This window comes from Vombatus ursinus, unplaced genomic scaffold, assembly GCF_900497805.2.
Source record: "Vombatus ursinus unplaced genomic scaffold, bare-nosed wombat genome assembly UNPS02014781.1, whole genome shotgun sequence".
In the NCBI taxonomy this organism is placed as follows: domain Eukaryota; kingdom Metazoa; phylum Chordata; class Mammalia; order Diprotodontia; family Vombatidae; genus Vombatus; species Vombatus ursinus.
Window position 1 is genome coordinate 3,250,724 of NW_020954559.1, and position 11,533 is coordinate 3,262,256.

Below are 11,533 nucleotides of genomic sequence, written 5' to 3' on the forward strand. Positions count from 1 at the left end.
ATACTGAAGCGTAAGCCCTAAATATTATAATATGATAAGGCATATGTATCTAATTTCCTATATCAGCTCTTGTGGGTTTCTATTTTTCTAATGAAGATGTTTCTAATTTTTTCTAATTTTTTCTAATTTTTAAAAATTATTAATTTTTAATTAATTTAATTAATTAAAAATATAAAATGTATCTATGTTATGAACTTCATTTAAGTAATTTACTTAATGTCAGAGAAGCTACATCATTCATTTCCCTCCAATCCTGATTATACACTCCCTCCCTTATAATGAAAGAAATAACAAGAAGAAGGGCAAGGCAGAGCAGGCAGCTAGAGGGAGGGGCTGCATGGGGCAAGGAGGACCACAGTGGCCCAGCTCCACCAGGGCCCAGAAACCTAACAACAGAGCATTCGCGCTGCTGGTCCTACTCTGATTAAGGCAAGTCCTTGATGTCAGGAGGATAAACCATGCTCTTCCTTTGTGCTGGAATGTCACTTTACTGAATAACCTGCCCCTCCTACCTCCCATTTGCTTTATCTGTATTCTGTCACAAGTAAGAAAAGACGGGAACTAGGCGAACACATTGGATCACAATTATTTCCCATGGTTTCTACCTGAAGAACAGACTGAGATTGATGGATTGCTTGCTGCCATAACAGGGTTAGGACACGATATCCTGTGTAAAAGAGCAGAAAATCTTTTCCAATTCCAGTATCATTGGAAATACTATAGGCTTACCTTGGGGGTGCTTTACCAGAGAAAATGACAATCAGGCTCTACGATAGAAGGAAGAATATTAACCTGATGGGGACCATTCTGAGTCCTAGTGAAAACATCATCAAAAGAACAGTTTATCATTTTGATATCAGAGCCTTCAAAAGGAAATGCAGAGGAGAAAAGCCACATGATCATGAAAATGTCACTTGTACCTACTGAAGATGTGAAAGCAAGTCAAATCTAAGAGTTTACAGAGGATCTGATTATCTCTGTAGTACATGTGCTATGCTGCAGAAATGAACTGAAAGGTTGGAAGTAAACAAAAATCAAGATTTGGCTTCTGGTGAAAAGGCATTGGCTACTCAACTGCTCTCAGCATTCAAACAAGACACCTTCACACCACCCACTCCCCAGTTGAAGAGACTTAGAGTTGGTGTGGTGACAATTTGATTGAAAACTGGCTGCTTAAAGTGCCCCAGATCTCGACATTTCTTAATGTGATCATCAGGCCAGGATTCTCACCCAGACCTTGCCAGTTTCATTCTAGAGTATAAAGATAGGGGAAAAAAAAGTCATGACCCTCCTCAACATTCCTGTCATTGTTTATATATAGCATCTCCCACCTCCATACAAATTCTAGCACACATGGAGACTGATTTTTTCTAAACAAATTTATGACTACAGCTTTCCATAATTCTGTGGGAATATTATAGACAAAGATCCTGGCTTATTACTGTTAAAGAAACAGGGGTGACTATATATTTGCTGGCTTTTCATCTCTCTCCTGGGTGGTCAAGAGCCAATTTCAAGGGGAGAGAAGATCCTTCCTGTTTACCATTTCTCCCAACATTGGAGTGTACACACACAGTGAATACAATGTACATTAAATGTTTTTAATTATGAGTGACAAACTATACCAAATGGATTGATCATGGAGGGGCAGTTTGATTACTTTGGACCTTTGATTGATTATGATATTGGGAAAGGCCACAGCAAAACAAATCTTAGATATTCTACTTATAACAGTACACATTATCAGCTAGGGGAAACTTTCAGTTAGATACCCTAGATGTATGGGCAGTTGAAGATCTCACAAATGAGAAGGCAACCAATATGAAGAATTTCTAAACATTAACACTGAGGTGTACTTCCTGTTAGAAATGATTGGAAAAAGTCACCATAGTGAAGCAATTTGAGATCTATGTGCGGAAGAAAAAACAAATGAATAAGGTACCATCCTGTGGTCATCCTTGGACTAAGTTTTTAATCCCACTCTATCTTAATTTCAGTATGTAATGAAAACCTTCCCATTGCTGTCATATCTAGAATCAGATACCTGTCTAAAATTGTGTAAGAAAATTGTTGGTTTTATAAGTAAAATAATATCCTTTGTGTCTCCTCTAAAAAAAAAGAAAAATAAATAAAATGTATTTTCATGATGTGTATGTGTATATACATACATACCCATATATGTGTGTGTGCATGTGTACATATATATGTATGTGTGTATATAGGTATGTACGTATGTATTTTAGCATTCTGGAGAAATGTGGAGATGGACAATAATTACCAGCACTGAATATTGAAGGAGAAATTAATCAAAATACAAGTAGTTTTGAGCACAATACCATTTTCATATAGAAATAGAATAGTTTTCCAAATTACTACTTTAATTTAATAAACTCAGAATTTGAGGGTTTTTTTTTTTATTTAAAGTCCTATAGGACAGAGATGTTCATGTCCCATAACACTCTGAAGGAGGTCTGAACCAACTTAAAATGTAGTTAGGACACATTTACCAAAACAAATAAAACTAAAATAAAATAGAGGAAACATTAAAATTTAAAAAAAAAAATAAGTAAAGGTGTTTCCCCCGGGTACCGTTTAGAGACCCCCATTTCAATTTGAGTTTGACACCATTGCTGTAGAATATTTTCTTTCTTGTTTTTTTTTTTTGCTAATTAATAAGAAATTGAACCTCATTTTAAAAGGTTTAATTTATAATTTTAATGAGTTTATTTTGATGTTAAAGTTAAGTTATATGCAATGATGTTACAGTTGTCCAACTAAAAAGCAACAAATTCATTTCTATTATGAAAATTCATTACAGGCTTGAAATATCCTATAGGAATTGTAATCCTTCCTCTCCCCCCCCTCCTTATAAGTTATAATTAGTGTCACAGTCTTGCCCTGATGTTTAGTGAGTGCTTATTTTGCATTTGATAGGACTGAGAAAAAGACTCCTGAGCCTTTTCCAGAATACCTGAGATACTTAATATTGATGAATATAAATAAATTTGCTTATATTTACCATGTGTATCAAAAACAGATCCAACTGTAATAGTGTCACAACAAAAGTTGTCAAACTAGGGACTGCAAGAACAGAATAAAAGTTCAAACCTTCTTTCTTATTCAGTTATCTGTTACCATTTGCAAGGAGTATGTAGGCAACAAGTGAGACTGAGTTTTTATCAATTTAGTGTCAGAAGACTTAGTTAATTAACTAATGGTTGCATTTTATGTATGACCTATAATCATTAAAAAAATTAAATTCATTCACTTTCTCATCAAGTAGATACTAAGAAATGGGGAGGAGGCATCCAATAAAATAAGTCATTCTCTGCAAAAAAAAAAAAGCCAAATTATTTGCTTGATTAAGATGACTCATCAGATGAGAGTGATAAAGAGGAATGAGTTTTGGATTTGGAATCCATAGATTGGTACAAACAATATTTGTATATACATATTAATAATTGAAAGAACCTCAAGAGGGCTTCAGTTTTGAAAATATTGAATTTAAAATGTCAACAAGACAGCTTAAGATGTCTGAATAGCAGTTGGAGATGTAAAGAGGTCAGAAGAGAAGTTGAGCAAATAGATGTGATATTCATCAACATAGAGATTATAATTAAACCCACAGGAGTGGATGAAATTACCAGATGAAGTAACATAAAGAAAGAACCCAGCACATATCCTTGGAGATCATGGATCCATAACTAGCAAGTATTACATGGATGAAGATCCAGCAAAGAAGATTGAGAAAGAGCTATCAGAAAGGTCAGGAAAGAGCTAGGAAAAAGCAGTGTCATGAAAACCTAAAGAGAACAAACTATCCAAGATAAGAGATTGATTGACAATGTCGGAGGGTGAAGAAAAGTGAAGAAGGAGGCAGATTAACAATAGGCTATTAGATATAGCAATTGAGGGATCTTTGATAATTTGGGAAATAATAGATTCAATTGTATAATGAGGTCTGTAGCCATACTCCAGAGAGTTAAGAATAGAGTAAGAAGAAAAGTAGAGGCACCTATTGTAGAATTCCTTATCAAGGACCTTCTCTGTAAAAATCTTAGATCTGAAATGCATGATTGATAGGTAGGGCCCATCAAGTGAAGATTTTTTCAAGGATAATGAAGACATAGTAGTTTGTAGGGAGTAATCCATTAGCAAGTAGAGACTGTTAGATGCAGGAAGACTTAAGTTCAGGATAGTAATAGCATCCACTTTACAAAGTAGTTACAAGGACCAAAGAAGATAACATATGTAAAGTGTTTCGTAAACCTGAAAGAACAATATAAAAGCTGGTCATCTTTATTAGTAGTAATAACCTTGATGAAAATTGATATTATATTTTATTTATCTCTCTCATCTATGCTGAATTAATTTTTAATTGACCAATTTTTCAAAGTCAGATACTGATTGCTTTGATGGCTAAGTGTAAGCAAAAAAAAACTGTTTGGGGAGAGGAAGAAGATGAAGGTAGGAGGGAGGTTAAAACATATATTAAAAATCTTGTGTATAAAGAACATGAAACAACTGAATGGAATGGAGACATTGGGTAAATTATATATAGCATGTCTGGTTTTCTTCTGGACATTTCCTAGTAAATTCAATTTGATTTATACCCAAGTTAGATCAGCTGAAGCACATTTCCCATTTAATGAACAGCAGTAAGCTATTATGGAGGTAGGGGAAGTGAATTGACCAAAAAAAAAAATAATTGAATCCAAAAAAATAAAGATGATAAAGAAGAAGAAAAGGAAAGGAAAAAAAGAAGGCAAAGTCATTCAATATGTCAACAAGGTTTTGTTAAGCACCAGCTATGTGCCAGAAACTGTGCTCAGCACTGAGGGAAATGCAACAAACAGTGGCTGTTCTCACCCACTTTCTACATTTGTCAACTCAGATAAGAGATGTAACTTCTTCTGGGCCTCAGGTTCTTCATCTATAAACTAAGGAACATTCAGATTATTTCTAAGATTACTTTCTTCTTCAGATTATAGGATAGTATAAACTTCTTTCACAGAACCTAAACACCATAAAGCCCATTATCTATCTATCTATCTTTCTATCTATCTATCTATCTCTATAAATGTATGTATGTGTGTGTATGTGTATTCTTGAAACTCATCGATTGAAGAATGGCTGAAAAATGGCACATGAATATAATGAAATATTATTGTACCATAAAAATGATGACTATGGGAAAATTCAAAGAATGTTAAAAAATTTGCATGAAGTAATTCAGTGTAAAGAAAGCAGATCCAAATGAAAAATAAAGATAATATCTTTAATAATGTGAATAGCAATGCTAAAAATGCATCTGAATTCAAATGAATCATTTAACCTCACTGGGCTTCATATTCCTTAGCTGTAAAATGAGGAATTTACACTAGTTGGCTTCAAAAGTTCCTTCCAATGCTAAATCTATGATACTAAGATCATATGATCCGATAAATTCCAATGAACAATCTCTCTTTTACAGAACTGCTAATGAAGTACATCTTCTTTCTCTCAATAAAACAGTCAAGAATTCAGATGTTGAAGTAGAATTTGTCCAGATAGAAATGCTCACTCTCTCACAGAGCTTTGCTTAAATGGTTTTTTTCTTGTTTCCAAGTAAAAGTTCATTAGGGGGAAATTAAATGTAAATAAACATGATGTAAAAACTTCATATAAAAATAGAACAAAAGTTTGATTTTTTTAAAGTTATTCACTTCTAATGTGAACAATTAAGAGTATTGGCTTTGTAGTGGGGGGGGTTGGGTTTAAATCTCATCTTTGATGTTCACCATCTGTGTGATTTTGCATGAGTCACTTAAACTCTTGATTTCAGTTTCTTTACCTAAAAAGTGAGGTAGTTAGAATACACTACATCTGAGGGTTTTCAATACTCTAAATCAACGAATTAAAGATCTACTTAAATACTTGGATGGATTTGTTATATCATCAGCGTGGGTATATTCTATATCAGGATTTCAAACTCTAATAGAAACAGGAGCTACTAATCTATACATAAGGATCCTTATGTACCACATATTGACTTGCTTTGAGAATATGATGTCATAATTTTTATAGATTTTGTTAAATATTCCTAAATTATATTTTAATCTGGATCAGATGGCCCATAGGTGGTTTGCTTAACAGTTTTGTTCTACTGTAGGTAGGATTCTATTCAGACTCATGTCCTTTACAATTTTTACCCATAGCCTTCCATGACTCATCAATAGAATATCCATCTCACATACTGAAGCTTTCTTTTAAGTATTTCATATTTTGTGGCTAAAAGCACAATATTCAGGCTGTTGGAGATGTTGTGGTGGAAAATAATAATATTTAACACTTTCAAAATTATTAGCTCATGAAAAGTCTTTCTTAACTCAAGACAGTTGGCTAATGCTATAACCCCATTTTAAAACTGCTTACTCAACTGAACTAGAGTTGGCATGTCAGCTGCCATTAGCTGAACTTTATCTTCCCTTCATTTGATTAAAACAGATGGTGCCTTACTTGTTTTGAAATAAGATAGCACTAGGTATTCCTTCTTTACTTACTAGTGCTTTGAAAATTCATGTATGTATAAAAATATAGTAGAAATACAGTATGGAAAGCAGATCTTATTATGACTAGGCACATAGGAGGCTGTTCTGCTAAAATTTTAAAACTTATACTTAAATTATTATGCACACTGGTAACATATTAATGTTTGTATTATTAGCCAAAAGGCTGTTATTCACATTGGGTTATAGAGAAATTTGACTTTGTTCTTGCTGACATTGTTTCCACCTTGCTGTAATGTGAGCTGCAGCAAATCACATGCAAAGTTCTCTGATGTGCGTGAGCCTTTTTATTCCATCAAAAACACATTTTGAAAACTGGTGCATTTCTCCAGATGAAGATCAAGTGTCAGTGTTTTAAATAGCCTAAGAAATAGTCACTCATGAGTGTGGGTGAATTCTGAGGTCTTTCTACTAAATAAATGATGAAGATTCAGTTAAAAAGTGAAAAAGATGATGCCTAGATTAGAAAGAAAGGAAGGGGATAGGAACAAACAACCTGGATAATTTTGAAGTAGCTTAATTCCAGCAGCAGCAGCAACAACAACAACAACAACAACAACAACAACATGACCAGGTTTCCATTCAATTTCCTAAAGGTGTCTTCTTGTTTGTCCCTTTGGGCAGCTCTAGTCAATAGTCAAAAGAAGTTCCTGGGAATTTTTAATTCCTAATGGACTAGATTTTGATGGCACACAAGGAGCTGACCAGCAACAGGGCCATGGGAGGAATGCTGCCTTAAATACAACAAAATCACATATTGAGGTAATAGAACCTTAAAGAAAGGTGGTTTTAATAAAGAGTTCTCTTTATACTAGACGCGTTTGTTTAGATTTATATTCTGTAGACTATGATGACAACTCAATAATGATTGCTCCAGACCTCTGTATTAATAAGATTTAATATAGCAAAGTTTCCAGAAATGTGTTTTTTGAAATATTATGAGTCAGAAAATATTCCTCTGAAGCTGTATCTCATCAACAGTTTTTATGAGTTTGAATTCAAAGAATTATATATAGTTTGTAAAAAAAAAAAAAAATGAAGCCCAAAGCAAGCAAATTAGTTAACTAGTTCTTATGCATGACAGATATGTATGTTAGAATGCAATACGTCTTCCATAAACCTTTTGAAGTTCACATTTTGGGAGTTAAGGGTAAAACAGAATCCACTCTGTTTGCAGATGTATTGCATTGTAATTGCCAGAAGTCTGGAACTGAAGCATTAGCGCTGCAAAAAAAAAAAACAAAAAAAAAAACAAAAAAAAAAAACCACTATGGTTTCAGAAATCTTTAAATGGGGCTCTTACATCACTCAAGAGAGGTGAAAGACTATATATTCCAAATACAAAAACTTCAGTATGCCTGCCATAGCTTAATCTAACAATAAACATAACTTTCACATATATTAAAATTATTTTAGGATGTTTTCATAAGTATGGTTTAATGTTAATATGATTATATTGTGGCAAAAATCCCATTGGGTATAAAAATTTATGAATGGAAAAGATTTATTATGTGTTTTATATGGATATATCTCAAATCCAAAGCAAAATTAATTCTTATTTTTTAATTTGAATATATAAAATTTTTAAAATGGATTCTCCTTATAATGTCCTTTGATTCATTTTAAATTTTTTTTTCATTTTTAATGTTAATCAGTAGGAGGAAATTCTGTTATACATTTAACTATTATTAAAAAATCCCTTTGATTTCCTGAAACATTTATCTTTTGGGTTGAAATTGTCAGTCAATAATACAAGGCCAAAGTCTGTGTGGATATATGGATTGAAAATTTAGACCACCTAATTATTTCAACTTTTTTAACCATTTGATGAGATGACATTTCTGCATGAGGACTATGCTGAAATAAGAATATATAAAGTAACTTTTAATACTGTGTGGGGCTAATTTTCAAAGGAAATCTTTTTTTTTAATTTTAATTAAAATGAATTCCTGGGTATATTTTCCAATATTAAATATAGTCGGCTCTGTAGATCTACATCAACAGGCATTTATTAAGCACTTACTGTGAACCAGGCATTGTACTAGTTACTGGAAATGTCAAGCAGCTTACATTCTGCTGGGGAGGTTAGTATATATGGACAAGGAACAAAATGAATTCAGTCAGTTCAATACAAACTAATCTGGAGGGACCCTAATGACTAGGTTGATCCAGAAAGGACTCCCTTAAGAAATATCATTTGAGTTGAACCTTAGGTGGGGCTAGGGATATCAAGAAGCAGAGTTAAAAAGGAAAAGTATTCCATGTGTGTGAAACAGCTAGTACAAAGGCAGATGAATAGTCATGTAAAAGGATCAGCAAGTAGGGCATTTTGGGATTTTAACAACCTAGTTGAGTTCCAAATAAAAAGTCATTGTGTATGTGTATGTGTGTATATATGTGTGTGGATACAAACATACACAAATACACACAAACCAGACAGAAAAGTGCCCCTAGGGAATAGGAGGGTAGCACAACACTATATTGTTTTATAACAACATATTACATTTACATTCCATATTTTTCAAGTCATTTGTTGTTGAGTAATTCAATTTGTTTTTAGTTCATTGCTACCACAAAGACTCCTGTTAAGAAAATTTTGGTATATGTTAAAACTTTCTTTCTGTCTTTGACCACATTGGGAGACATCTCTAATATGGGAATGGCGAGTCAAAGGACATGGACAGGTTATACATTTTTCGCGTATAGGCAATTTTCTTAAAAAATGTAAAACATTTTAAACATTTCTAGTAATTTTCTAATCTAATCTATATTCATGTATGTGTAGGTGTGTGCATGTATATGTATATGTATATATATATATATATATATATGTGTGTGTGTGTATAATTCTTTTGATATTATAAGGACATCACTGAGTTAGGCACAAAACATTTCTTGAGATTCAATTGCTGTAAGGTAAAATCTCAAATGCATGCAATGAGAGCAATAGCTATTTTGATTTTTTTCATCTATCTCATGCATCATACACCTTGCCTGATACATAGTAATTACTTAATAAAGTTACATCATTTAATAAATGTAGTAAAGAAAAACCAGGAGGGAGGGCTTTACAATTCTTCATGAAATATTTTAGCTTCTTTTTCTTAAAATTGTGATGTGTTTGGGTTTAAAGGGTATGAGTTTGAATCCCAGGCCTCCCACTTATGTGTACTTACCCGAGCAATGCAGGTTCCATATCTACATGAAGTGGTTGAACTAGAATAAAGAATAAGCTGAGAATAATTCAATTTTAGTAATCTATAAACATTCAAATTTTCTAATTTAAATTCTCCTCATCATCATCCTTCTCCTTCTGCTTTTCTGTCTCCTCGTCCTTGTCATCCTCTTCCTCCTCCTCTTCCTTTTTCATCTTTGTATTTATCTTCTTCACAATAATACCTCACCAGTTAAATAGGGGAAGGGAGATTATGTTCTCAACCCCACTCTAGCTCAGTTGATACATTCGTCGCAAGCAAAAAAAAAAGATAATGAGGTGTTAATATGTTAACAATGTTATAACACTGCTATTTCTTTTCAAATTATTAATTTTGTAAAAATGATTGAATGGGAAGGAAGCAATACCCATTGTAAAATGACTGAGCAAACCCATGAGTAACACTGAAAAGACACAGTCAGAAAATTAAGACTAGATCCATCAGTGGAACAAAATTCCTTCAGTGGGAATCACTGTTAAGAGTGAATTTGTCTTTCCTCAGCACCCCTTAGTATCCATCGTACTAAAACAGAAGCTACTTTTCCAGAAAGACATAACACATCTAAGAGTTGCAGGTTTGATAGATTTTGATAGAGTTTGAGTTACTGTTGAAGGAACACAGGCACATACTTTCCAGCTAGATGACAGATACAGAGAGGCCGTTACTAGGAGTTAAAAGTAGCTTCAAGGACCCTCATACCTGGCAAGAAAAAAGAGATGGAGTTCATCAGTAGAGAGCTAACTCTGGACTGGGACTCAGAACTCTTGTGATAGCTTTTTGTTTGATATTCCTGCCTTAGGACTCCCCTCACTCCAATCCATTCCTCCACTGAGCTATCACATTCATTGTTTGAAACCATAGATCTAATTATGCTACCCCCTCCCCTGACCCCGCCAATTCAATGGACTCCAGTAGTTCCCTAATATGATCATAATCAAATGTAAAATACTCCAATATTCTAAGTCTTTCAGAAACTTATATAGTCCTACCCCCACCTCCACCCCCATGTTCCAGTGGCACTGGCCTCATTGCTATTCTTTCATACATTTCCTCTCCCAAATTTCACATATTGCTGACCCCCATTCCTGGAATACTCTCTCCTCAACTCTGCCTCCTGGCAACTTGGCTTTCTTCCTTCAAAAATCATTTATAATTTTACTTTCTATGAGAAGACTTTCCCAATCCTCCTAATTAATTCTAATGCCTTACCTTTGTGTAGATAGATACACATGCATATATGCATACATACATATATATGTATATATATATATATATAAACACACATACATATACACATATGAGTGTGTGTGTGTGTGTGTGTGTGTGTGTGTGTATGTGGGAGACACTGACCTTCTGGTTGTTCTACAAACAAAACACTCTATCTCTCTGGCTTTCTGCTATCTGTATTTTCTTTGACTATCCTTCTGTGCCTGGAAAGCTCTCCTTCCTCTGAACCAACATCTGACCTCCCTAACTTCCTTTGAGAACCAAATAAAATTCCACCCCCATAGGAGGCCACTAGTTGTGTGAGGCCTAGAGAGATCCATTATGCTATTTTGACTATCAGGGCATAAGGGGCTATTGATATATTTGTTCAGATAGATAGATAGATAGATTTTTGTTATATTGAAGTTGCATTGGAAACATTGTCCTCACTTTACCTGAATGTCTACTCTGGTACACCAAGGATTTAGAGAGGAAAATTGTAAGCAAGACATCATAAAATGAGTCACAAATATGTTATTCTGGTTTCACAGGCTTCCCAGAACT

At 33.8% G+C, this 11,533-nt stretch overlaps 1 pseudogene; it reads left to right on the plus strand.

Annotated features, from left to right (window-relative positions):
- The first annotated feature begins 337 nt into the window (after positions 1 to 337).
- LOC114046145 lies at positions 338 to 1,937 on the plus strand (annotated as a pseudogene).
- Positions 1,938 to 11,533: the final 9,596 nt, after the last annotated feature.